Source organism: Marmota marmota, unplaced genomic scaffold, assembly GCF_001458135.2.
Source record: "Marmota marmota marmota unplaced genomic scaffold, marMar, whole genome shotgun sequence".
NCBI lineage: Eukaryota > Metazoa > Chordata > Mammalia > Rodentia > Sciuridae > Marmota > Marmota marmota.
This window is the reverse complement of record NW_026000037.1, coordinates 34,249,958-34,262,748: the sequence shown is the minus strand read 5'-3', so window position 1 is coordinate 34,262,748 and position 12,791 is coordinate 34,249,958. Positions and strand designations below refer to the sequence as shown.

At 34.6% G+C, this 12,791-nt stretch overlaps 1 long non-coding RNA gene across 1 annotated transcript; it reads left to right on the top strand.

Moving 5' to 3' along the window:
- Positions 1-5,288: 5,288 nt before the first annotated feature.
- LOC125619390 lies at positions 5,289-12,556 on the top strand. Its single transcript, XR_007350918.1, has 4 exons — positions 5,289-5,625; positions 6,200-6,281; positions 10,364-10,518; positions 10,765-12,556. It is a non-coding gene; the product is annotated as an uncharacterized LOC125619390 (long non-coding RNA).
- The last annotated feature ends 235 nt before the right edge of the window (positions 12,557-12,791 follow it).

Below are 12,791 nucleotides of genomic sequence, written 5' to 3'. Positions count from 1 at the left end.
TCCAAGTTGCCTTTCACATTTTAATGAAGCTAAGTCTGAATTACTGAATTGACATTTTCCTGAAGATGAACATCCAAATTATATACAGATTGAAGAAGAGCAAACAGGCATCCACTGATGGCAGGTGATCTATTGGAAAACACCTTGTCCACTTTTGCTGCATTCTAAATTGATTTGATTCATTCTAAACAGTAGATTGCTCAGATTCTCTCTCTCTCTCTCTCTCTCTCTCTCTCTCACACACACACACACACACACACACACACACCCCTCTAGCAAGCTTACAGTCTATCTCTATGGAATCATTTACTAGAATGGGAATATTTTCCCCTATTAATGTGCATGATTTATACAGTTGAAAGTAGATATTATCTCTTGTTTTCAGTTTCCAAAATTGAATTATTTTTCTTGCAAGGGTGGAAATATATAGTTTAGTGACCTCTGTTGCATACGCTTTTGTCACACATAATACAAATACTCTCCTTTCAGCAACACACACTTACCCTTCATTTAGGTCAATGAGAACTACATTCAGGTACAATGGCCTAGGGAGTAAGAATTTTTAGCAGGTAATTGTTATTGAAACAGTTTTAGAGAGTGTCTCAAAGAAGAATCAAAGATGAATTCACCTCAAATCTTTGCTTTGAGCCAAGAATAAAGTAAAAACTTAAAAACATTCTTTAAAAAAAACTTTATAACTAATACTCAGAAGTTAAGAACAAAGTAAAGTTTCCATAATTTTTCTGTTTCTTATTACAACCTTATGTAGATATATTTTTTTAAAAATTTAAAAGAAAGAAAGAAAGAACTTCAGTAGGTCAATCAATTTGCCAGAAATTCTCCAAATAGTAAAAAATGACTATTTTTTCCTTAGTAAGTTGCTTAAATCTCACTCAAATAAACAAATGCTTTTAAAAAGTCTAATTATGGCAATTCATCTAATTTTGCATTAAAGATGAATTAAGGTTTTTATACTAAGGAAGAAAAAAATTTTACTAACATTGGTTAAAGTCAGTAATTTTCTAAGTTAGCAATGGATAAAATATTCAACTAGGACCCTTCTTGAGGACAGAGTAGAACATACCACAAAATAATAAAGTTATTTTAGGAATTTTATTTTCTCTTTCTATTTATTCATTTATTTAACAATTATTTATTCAGTACATACTATGTTTTAGGCAATGTATAAGATGCTGGGCACAAAGCAATGAACAAAGAAACCTTCACACATTACATTAAGTGAAGTAAGCCAAACTAAGAAGGCCAATTATGTTTGTTTTCGTTTTTTTTTTTTTTTTTTTCCACATATGGAACCTGGAGAGGAAAAAAAGAGAAAGGTGTGTGTGTGTGTGTGTGTGTGTGTGTGTGTGTTGTGGGAGAGGTGTCTCATGAAAATCAAAGGAAGATCAGTAGAAGAAAAGGATCAGTGTGTGGGAGGTGGGGATGAAGGCAAGAAATGCTGAGGAAAGTTATATTTGCCAAAGTATAGTACATTGTGTGCATTTACAAATATATAACAACAAATCTCATCATTACATACAATTATAATGCAAAATAAAAATGTGCAAAGAGAAGAAACCTTATATTTTAGCAAAGAGACTAGCATTAAAGAAGTAATTGCACAAATAGTTATGGTGTGATGACATTTTGACATGTGAATGTTATGGTTCAAATATGAGGTAACCCAAAAACTCATGTGTGAGATAACACAAGAATGTTCAGAGGTGAAATGGTTAGATTATGAGAGATTTAACCTAATGAGTGGATCAAATCCAATGATGTGGATTAACTGTAGGCACATAAGTTATGACTGGAGGAGGTAGGTCACTAGAGGTGTGGCTTTAGAGTTTATATTGTTGTCCCTGGTGAGCAGAGCTCTCTCTCTGCATCCTGGTTGTCATGTGTTGAGCTGCTTTTCTGTATTATACCTTTCCACATGATGTCATGCCTCACCTCAGCCCCAGAGGAATGGAGTCTACCCAACTGTAGACTGAACCTCTGAAACCATGAGTCAGAACAAACTCTTCCTCCTCTATGTTATTCTTGTCAGATATTTTGATCACAGCAATGCAAAGCTGACTAAAACAGTGCATTCATTCATGTTCTATATATTTTCTTGGGGCCAAAGGACTTTCCTTAATAATTCAATTAATGTGTTCTGTATTTTTACCTCATAAAAGAGATGCCACAACTTAAAAATAATTCAAATACAAAAGTCTATTTCTTAGTTTGGTTGGCAAGAGAAAGCAAGGAAATAATCCTCAGGTAATAGAATATGTATTTATTAGTGAGTTAGAACTAAAATATTCTCTACCAGAATGAAAGATAAATTTTCTAGAGTTCAGAGAGTATACTTTGGAAGCTAAGATGAAAGTGAGTCCCAAAGAAATATTTCCAGCTCTCTGCTTCCTCCTCCACTTAGTTGTGCTTTAGGTGAGGAAAAGAAGAGAAATCCTAGACTAGTTAGAAATCTGAATGTGGGTGCACCTGTGCCCCCTTTCCTATGTAGAGACTGGGTGCCAAAAGAACATTGACTATGATAAGTAAATTGGGAAATGAACTGAACAGACATTTCTTAAAAGAAGAAATACAAATGGCCAACATATAAATGAAAAAAAAAATGTTCAAAGTCCTTAGCCTTCAAGGAAATGAAAATAAAACTCTACTGAGATTTCATCTCACTTCAGTCAGAATGGCAATCAAGAAAATAAATAACACTAATTGCTGGGAAGAATGTGGGGGAAAAGGTACGCTTACAAATTTCCAGTAGAACTACGAATTTGTACAACCTTTTTGGAAACCAGAATGGAAATTCCTCAAAAGACTAAGAATCAAACCTTAATGTGATCTAGCTATACCAGTTCTTCAGGTCCAAAAGGACTAAAATCAGCATACCATAGTTACACATGTATACCAATGTTCATAGCAGTGCAATTCACATAGGCAAGCTATAAAACCAGCTTGGGTGTCCATGGACAGACAAATAGATAAAGCAAATGTGGTGTATATATACACAATGAAGTTTTACTCAGGTTTAAACAAAAATAGAATTATGATATTTTCTGGTAAATGGATAGAACTGGAGAACACTATGCTAAGTGAAATAAGCCAGACTCAGAAAGTCAAAGGTCAAGTATTTTTTCTCATATCTGGCAGCTAGAAAGAATATAAGAAAAGAATTTAAAAAAAGGATCTCACAAAAAAGGAAGGGAGACCAATAGAGTAGAGAATGGGGATCTAGAGGGAGGGACAAAGGGACGATATGGAGAAGTACTGAGGAATGAAATCTACCACATTGTGTTATGTCCAGGTATGAATATACCACAATGAATCCCACTTTTATATATAACTACTAGTTTAAGTGATGATGATGATGATGTCTCCCTTAAGAGACCAGTAGAATATCAAAAGGGAGTCAGGGGAGGGAGAAGGGAAGGGAAAAGTAAATTAATGTGAAATGAGATTGATCAAATTTTGTTATGTTCTTGTACAAATATGGCATAATGAATCCTACTATTAATGTATAATTATGGTATACCAATAAAAAATCAAAAGTTCATTGGCTACAAAATGTGTCATGGCTGGTGAATTCAAGTTGGCTCAGAGAATATTGTTATGCCTCAGGACAAGAGTATAATTCCCACAAGTTTACTTACACTCCCTTCCAAAAAAAAAACCTTTTTTTTTTTTTTTTTAGATTCTCAGAGATTCCCATTGTCCAATGGGCCATGGAACTAGCAGGATTTTTTTTTTCAGGGATACCAGGGGAAGCAGAGGAAGAATAGAGAAAAAGAAAACCATCAGTCCTGAATGGGCTTTGCTGGAAGAACTCAGTTGCCACCTGTGTGGAGTAGGGGGTGAAGACCAGATCCTTGGCCATCTAAGGAGATCTCACCCTGACCCTTGGTGCCCATACCTAAAGCTTTGGTTCTGTGTAAACCTACTGGTACTTAGATGCAGTACTCTTTGCACTTTTCTCCTCTTAGGGTATCCTTCTTCTCATTCACCTATAATTAGCCAAAGAGAGGAACACAGGGTTTTTTTGTTTGCTCAGGGACCCACCCAGTCTAAATGATTAATGTTTGTTTTCCCTCACACCACAGCCTGACAAGATTTTACCTAATGGCAAAGGACACCTTGGCTCTTTACTAATAAGTAGTTTGACAAATATTCTGCTCATGCCCTGAGTTCTTTCTACTTTCCCAAAGGAATAAGCTTTTGAAACCCAAAAGATAAGATTTTACTAATTTTTATTTTGACTTCAAATATGCTATTCCTTTCCTAATCTCTCTGGGAAGGACCAAGACTTGTAAGGAAATAAAAGGGAAAGCATAAAATAATATTTCAAAATTTCAGTTCACAGCATAATTATTTATATGTAGTCACAAAAAAATTGGGAAAATGACCTAATACAGAGTTTAAAATAGGATGAAGTATATGAAAGAATTAAAATGAATGAAAGGAATAAATAAAAAATAGAAAATGGAAAAGGTTTGTATATGTGTGTGGGAGGGAATTTTTATTTTTTTCTGACATTGAATAAATGGTATAATTGGTAATATACACCACAAAGTTATCCAAGATAGATCTTAGTACTTGAAAAAAGATATGAAAAAATAAGAAAAATGCTGTATTGAGACATTCACATTTATTTTATTTTTTAAGCACTGAAATTTCAAAGTGTATCAGATATTTATATCAGTATATAAAGATATCATCTAATTGTAATTAGTAAAATTGTTAACCCCCAAAGTAGATGACAATTCTAAAATTGTCTAAAATCTCCCACAAAGAAAATACCCTTCTCTGTCCAAATGTCCCCTTCTTCCATGTTTTCTTTTTCTAAACTCAGTAAGTATTATGGTGAAAAAATGTAGATGAAGAAGTGGCATAAATACAGTCAACAATTTTTCACTCATGTTCATTGTATCAAGCCCAGTAGTTATAAAGGCAGCCAGAGAAATAGAAAGTTCAACAAGGAAACACCAAATAGTCTTACTGGTTACCTCTGGATAAACATAGCCTATTGAAAATTGCACAAGTAGATCACATATTAAAAGCAAAATCTTGACTATTCTTAGCTGACAAATTCTTTGGAAGCATTTAAAAAAAAAGTTGGCAATGCTCACATATTTCAACTTTAAAATGAAAGAACTCTCTGAACTTGATTTAGCAACAAATTCCCTTACTCCCTTTTCCTCATCATAATACAGATGATAGATGGATAGAAAATAGATAGAGAGATAGATAGATAAAGAGATTCTACACACACACACACACACACACACACACACACACCCCTACACTTCCTCCTTCTTTTCCTTCAGTTAGGTTGAAACCTAGACTCTGAATTTGCCTTTCCTGTCTTATTAGTCAAGCTTAATGCTTGAATTTTTCTCCTTAATTTCGATTGCTTTTTCTCATGACAAAAATGGACGATTATGGCTTGGAAAATAGGAAACTGGACCAACTAAGAACTAGAGCAAAGTTGAAGACAAGTCGAAATATTTCAAGAGTTATTTCCCGTAATTCCATGAGATTTCCTCACAGTTGGTTACTCTGCCCTCATCCTGTGGTGCAATGTCACACGCCTCAAGTTCGTGATCGATGCAGCACAACACAGAGGTAGCTGTTTTCTTTCTTTTTATTAAATTGTTTTTCCAAGAAAGTCCAAGTATTTTACAGAGTATTGACTCTGGAGTTTTGAGTTTATTAAAGATATTTGGGTACAGGTCTGTGAAACCTAGCAGCATGTGGCTATTGGATCACATAGTCCCTTTCTCTGCCATGTAAGAAGAAAACATCTCGAAATATAACTATTAGTTGGCTTTGTGGTGTGGGGTTAGTGTGCCAGTCTGAGGTTAGAGCAGAGATGGGATCCCAAGCCCTGGGCTTTGTATTATATAGTATTGTATTTTTGGTGTTGTACTTAAGGGTCAATTACTGTTTCCATTATAAACCCTGTTTTTCAAGGTTTTATAGCTCACCAATTTTCATTTTGGTATGCAAGTTGCATGAATATACAGGTTTTAAAAATAGCTCAAATTGGTCAGTTCCATTTTTAGATATAAAGCAGTAAAATACACTTTTCATTGGCTTCAGTTTGTTTTTAATGTTTCCAATCTAAAAGTTTCCTCTATCTTAAAATGCAAAACACTCAATTTTTCATGAAATTTTATACCTGTTTTGCATAATGAAGATGATAAAAAGGGAGAAAAGGATAAACCAAATGAAACTTTCAGGAAGAAAACAAAACTCTCTTTTCTTGTCAAGATTTGTAGGTAAGTGTCATTTCAGTCAATGTTCTAAAAAATCAACAAACTAATCAATCAATATTCGCAGTGCATAGGCATGATTTCATGTCCAATGTTGTGGTATGTACTATGAGGAATAAAATAGTTCCTTGTCTCCAAGGAGCTTGAAATTATATTTCTTGGATTCCTTGTGATAAAAAGAATTATGTATGCACCTGGGACTCCAGATTTCTGTAATCTTTTTAAAATCATCAATGTTGTGGGTTCTGACTATGAAAACAGAAAAATATTAAATATAATAGCATTATGCCATGAGGAGTCAAGTGATAAATCATGTGGCTGAGACTTTAAAAGGCAAAAAACAAAGCCACTTACAGAGTTGTGCAACTTACTGGTATCCTGCAAATAGAACGAGGAATTCCAGTATATGGAGATTGTCCCAATATGGAAATTTACCCATCTATGGTCTTTGCAAGCTTCATATCTCTTACTCTGACCATAAGAGTTAGAAAATCCCTACTAAAGGGCAAACTGTTTCTTTGCATTCTGAATCTTTCTAAACCATAAGCAAATTTACTCTTGATTCATTATTATAAGCTGTATTTCTTAAAATAGCTATCTACCTTTACTATTCCACTCTTTGACTGAAACACACTCCTTAACTTGCTCCAGCCTGGTTTCCAGCAGGGCTACTCAGACTCCTCTTGCCTAAGTCACCAACCACCTCTTATTGCTACTGCTAATGAATAAGCCTTTGCTTTCATCTTTTATCTAAGTTTATCTGTGTTTAGCAGATTGCCATGTTTTCTATCTTTTGTCTTCCGATGATCTTTGCCATTTGTTCATGTAGTTCAAACCAGGATCCATCCCTTTCCCTTGCTATAGTAATCTCTGCTTCCTTTTGGACAAAGCTTGGTAGAAGGTGTGGTTGCCTCCCCTTATGAAAAAAATGGAAGTACCAAAACGTTTATTCCCCCAAACATAGGAGAGTGCTATAAGCATGATTCGGCCAATATTTTCTTCTAGAGCTTAAAGGCTTCTTCAAGAGACGATAGATGAAGAGATAGTTAGAAACCATACTTAGGCACTGGTAATGACAGCAGACCTATCAATTCCTCATGTATTGCATTTGTTATCATTTATGCTATCCAGTTCTCCAGAACTCACTTTGCTTACATTCATTTCCCAAGTCTGTTTCTTCTTATTCTCCAACTTCTGTTTTCTACAGTTATTCTCCAAAAAAAATCAAATTTTGCTGTGTTTGTGGCCTATAAAAGGAATGTTAATTGACATAATTTATAATTATCTGGCTCTCCTTTTTTATAGCTTTTATTGGTTCATTTTCTGCTACCTTCAAGTTTTCTCTATTTCTTAAATTCCTAATAAGTTCTACTTCCTCCATGTTTTAATGTCCTATTCCATTTTACTCCACATTATCCACTTAGGTTAATGCACAATCTTCCTTGATTTAACCATTACCCATATGCTAATGACTTCCAAATCTACATAGCCATTCTAAAATTCTCTACTGACCTTCATATTCCTTTATTCTGCATTTGTTAATTCATTTGTTTTATAAATATTTAATAAACTTCTACTATGCATCAGATGTATAGTAGGATACACATATATGCAGATAGATAGATAGCAAATAAGAAGCAAACTGATAAGCTTTTTCATTTAAAGTTATCCTAGTAGATTTCCTAATCTAGTGAAGTCCATAATGCCATGAAACTTAAATCTAATGGATTTCATAATCTAGTGGATTCCAATGGCACCATATGTATTCAATCTCTCCACTTAGATAGCTCAAAAGTATGGAATTCATTATCTTTCTTCCACATCTGCATCATTATATTTCTCCTACTGGACTCTATTTCAATTAAAGCATTCAATTTCTACATCAGGAACCTAATGTGACACTAGCTCTTCCTCTTTGACTCTTGCTTATTGCTCCTCACTCCAGTCATCAGAAATTCTCTCCAATCACCAAGTGAACTGTACATTCCCTCAACTCTCCCTGTGGTTGGTATATGAATTCCAGTTCCATATGAATTCCAACCAGGTCAACTCCATTCATTCCTAAGGTACCCTTATTTTCTCTGGGAACTTTCACTTTTCCTATACATTTGGGTTATATTTCCATTTAAGCATTCTAAAAGCATCCTGTTCTTCTTAATATTCATTACTGTTTCATTAATTGTCAGGCTTTCTAGGTATATTTCACTAGACTGTAAAATATTTGAAAGCAGAAACTGTATGTTCTAGTGCATTATCTTTTCCAAAGCACATAGTAGGTGAAAAATAAGCATTAGCTAAACAAGTGAATGAGAAGTGTCAATCTTTGTTTTGTTGTTGTTGTTGTTTTTCATTGTCATTTTGTCTTGTTTGGTGTCAGTTATTGAACTCAGGGGCCCTCAACCACCTACCACATTCCCAGCCATATTTTTTATTTTATTTGGAGACAGGGTTTCATTGAGTTGCTTATCACCTCACTTTTGCTGAGGCTACCTTTGAACTCGCTATCCTCCTGCCTCAGCCTCCCAAGCCACAGGGATTACAGGCATGCACCACTGTGCCTGGCAAAAAGTGTCAATGTGTTATCAAAAGTCTAATTTCAAACTGTGAAAATACTACTGTTACTTTTCAACAAGGCTTTGGATTCTTTGGATAAGTTAATTTGAGTATCTACATATAGCTATATGATCTGAAAATTATGGCATTTATGTTTATAAGCTGTGCTATAGTTCATCAACTATCCAAATATATATAGCTCATCCATATCACACAACAATCTTTCTAAATATCCTATTCCACCTGAAACTAGTATGTTTCTGAAAATATTTTAGAACCCTCAAGGAATGGCTACTTCAGAAGAATTATAGAATCCAAAGTCTCGGAAATGTAATTCAGTTCCTCTTATGGAGTCCCAAACCTCTTTTGTCTGACATTTTGATTATCTTCCCCCTTTTTTCCTTAACCTTTTTCAAAGATGTAAAGAAATTTTCTCTGAGAAGATATTCCAAGTAAAAGAATATTTACCAGCATCACCTAGGTATACATAGAAATTCATTAAGTCTGAAGCTATCTGAGCCCTAAGGCATATATAGGAATGATTCACTTTGAGTTGGAGAAGGATAACAGAAATGGAAATTGTCTTGAGCATCTACTATGTTCCAGGTGTACACTGAACTTGTGATACAGGAAAATGTAGACAGACATATGAATTTAACATTTTAAAAGATTAGCATTGTGAAATGTGGCTACTTGAGAGTTTATAAGACCCTTTGGTGAGTCTCAGAGAATCAAAGCTATTTGCATAATAATATTAAGATATTTTTGCTTTTTTCACTCATTCTCTCTTGGGTATACAAGAGTTTTCCAGAGGCTACATAAAATTTAATGTGACAACAAATTGAATGAAGAAGCAAATATGAAAACCCAAACAATTAAAGAGATTTGCTAAAACTTAAAACATCATCCACCTCACTAAGTAATTTTTTTTTTTGGTTTTGTTTTGGAACATAGGTTTTTTTATTTTATAAGAACCATTCATATTAACATGTAATGGATTTATTATTTTTAATATGTAAATATTTTAAATGTCAGTTTTAATTTCTTGTATGGTGATACTAATAGATATAACATGGAATTATTACATGTTCTTAATAATATTTTTTATAACAGAGTTATGAGACGAAACTGATACAGACATTGAAATAATTATAAATGGAGGCTTCTCACCATGAAAGATCTATACAGTACTAGAAACTTAAACAAGTCCAGGTGTGGGTGCTGACTAGGTTTGGTTTAGTGCCCCATCCTGCCATCTGTCAGTGAGTCATCCAGGTCTCCAGGGCTTGGCTAGAGGTGATTGTAACAGTGCATCCATGTAAGTGAAAAAAATGTTAAAAATTAGGCATTGTGTGAAAATTTTTTCATTTAATACTCCTTCCTTTCTCTGATCATTTATGCAATGGCCATCATTATTTGTTTCTTAAACTATGCCACTTTATTGATTGGACACATTGATACAGTATGACAAATTTTGGTTGATATATGACTGAAAGAAAATCCTGAGCACTTACCTTTCTCCATTCTGTTTGCAGATGTCTTGCCTGAGATAACTCTTTAAGCATCATTTGGGTGTCATATTAAGAAGATGTTTGAAGTTTGTTAAGCAATTGACTGATGGATCAGAAGGCATCACTTCATTCTTGATTGGACTAGTTTGTTAACTACCTAATAATGTATCTGTTTGAATGTAAGTATTCAACCATTCTCTTTTGCAATGTAGGAATCTCACATTCTGAAAGAGTAAATACAAGGTCAGTGACAGTGTCCTTGGTTCTTGAGAGAAGATTTTAGGTTTTCTCTTTTTAATAGACTTTTGCTAAGAGTGGTAAAGGCACTGTAAAAAGAAAAGTTAACAAAACTTGCTTTTTCATTAGCAAACTTAAAAAAAAATACTTCAACATGAATGTTCATCTTCTTTTTTTTTTTTTTTTAGTATTTATGAAGTATTCCTTTGCTAGAATTGGGGCTGGTGATGCACAAGAATAATCTCAGAGCTGATTGCAGCATGAGAGGACAAGCAATGCTTTTAACACAAAGTAAGATAAGGAACAATTTCTCATTCAAAGATAATAAAATACAATGGAAGGAAGAATTCAGACTGATCTTTAATTTGACCTACATTACACAGTTATCACATCAGAGAAGAATCACAGACAAACCCAAAGTCTCTGGAAGGCCTCATCTTAAGTAAATGCTATCTCAGGTTTTGCACTCTGATATCCCTTACTTTTATTTTTCCCTCATGTACAAACTCACATCAGGACTACTTTGCTATGCAATTAACATGGTAACTACCTTACCTAGCTGGCATTGCCCCTTTCCATTTTGGGGTTTGCAAGCATTTGCCACTTACACTCAGATCATGTTTTTGTGAGAGGCCACAGAGCGACTTTCTTTAAAGCTATCAAAGCCTTCCTCATTATCCTTTATGGGCTGTGCAGAAAACATCTCAACTATTAGACATTTAACTGGAGTGCAGTAGAATGGGTTTGCTGGCCCCCTCCAGTTGCTTGGGTAAAAGCTCTGTTCATAATCAGTTTCTGGTTTTTTAAAATGACCCTCAAGAGGTTCCTTCCGGTCCACTTCAGTTCCCTTTTTAGTGTCCCATTGATTTTCCAGACTTTAGGAACGCGTCCTTAACTGCCTGCTTTCCCATTGGCTGTCTCCACTGAATGAGAAGGGAACACTTTGTTACTTCATACACGGAGACAGGAATATCTTGAGGACTAACACACCATTTGTAACAGCACAGTTTACAACAGCACTTCCTAGAAAAAGAAGGTGGCTCTCTCAGAAAGGAAAGGACGATTTCTGCACCCAATTTACTTCCCTAACTACAAGCAACACCCTTGTTTCTTGTCAATAAAAAGGAAGATGAAATAGAGTAGCAATCACAATACATAAATAATATTATTTGTCTCCAGAGTGTATACGGAAGAGTAATTCACTCAAAGAGCATGCATGAATTATGAATGTCAGGAAGGCAGGGAGGGAACTTCAGGACAGACCTATCCACCGCTGCTGTTCCACGAATAAAGTCCGAGAAGCCACATAACTATGTGATGGAATTGCAAAAGTATATAATTTTAATTTGACTCTTTCCTAGCTCTCAATCTCATTTCAAAGGAGAATAGGGTGCTAAGAATCTACAAATCTAAAAATAGGTAATCAATATGAAATCTGAAAAAGCCTCCTAGGAATGGTGAGATTTTCAAAGAGATGTCCCCTAACCATACCTATCTCCAAAACGATATGAAACAAACCCCAAAGCAAAACAAAATATCAATAGAAAACCTTGAATCCTAAACTTTACACAGAAGTGGGAGGCAGTAGCATAAGTTAGTAGAAAACTTGGGCATTTATGTGGCATTTGGTAGTGCAGCACTATGGTCTCTGTCCTAATCTGAAACTCAGGGGCAAAATGATTACTATTATTGCTACAAAGAAAAAGAGTACTCATGTTGTAATATAAAGTGTTATGGGTTCTTTTTAAAGTTCAGTGATTAAAAAAACGGTAATCATTTTCCAAAGAAAATTCATAAAACAATCAGATCATAAGTCCCACAAATAAAAATATGCTGGAGACCTTCAGTTTTGTCAGAGTACAGTATTCATATGTTTCCTATTTACTTATCTTTTCCTTCTGTATCTTCCATGAGGTTCTTTTGAACTAAACAGTGAGGGAGAATTTAGAAGTCTGGGGGGGAAAATCTTTTCTTCCTTCAGAAAAAAAAAAAAATATATATATATATATATATATGATTGTATAGAGCAGTTTCTTATACACACACACAGACAGACACAGACACACACACACACATGCACACATACCCACCCCAAAGGCAGTATTTGAATTGAAATAGAATCTTTATTAGGAAGTGGTACATTAGGAGAAAGAGAAAAAGATACACAGGCAAAGGCTCATCTGAATGATCCTAGTTAAGGGCCTAACCAAGGAGA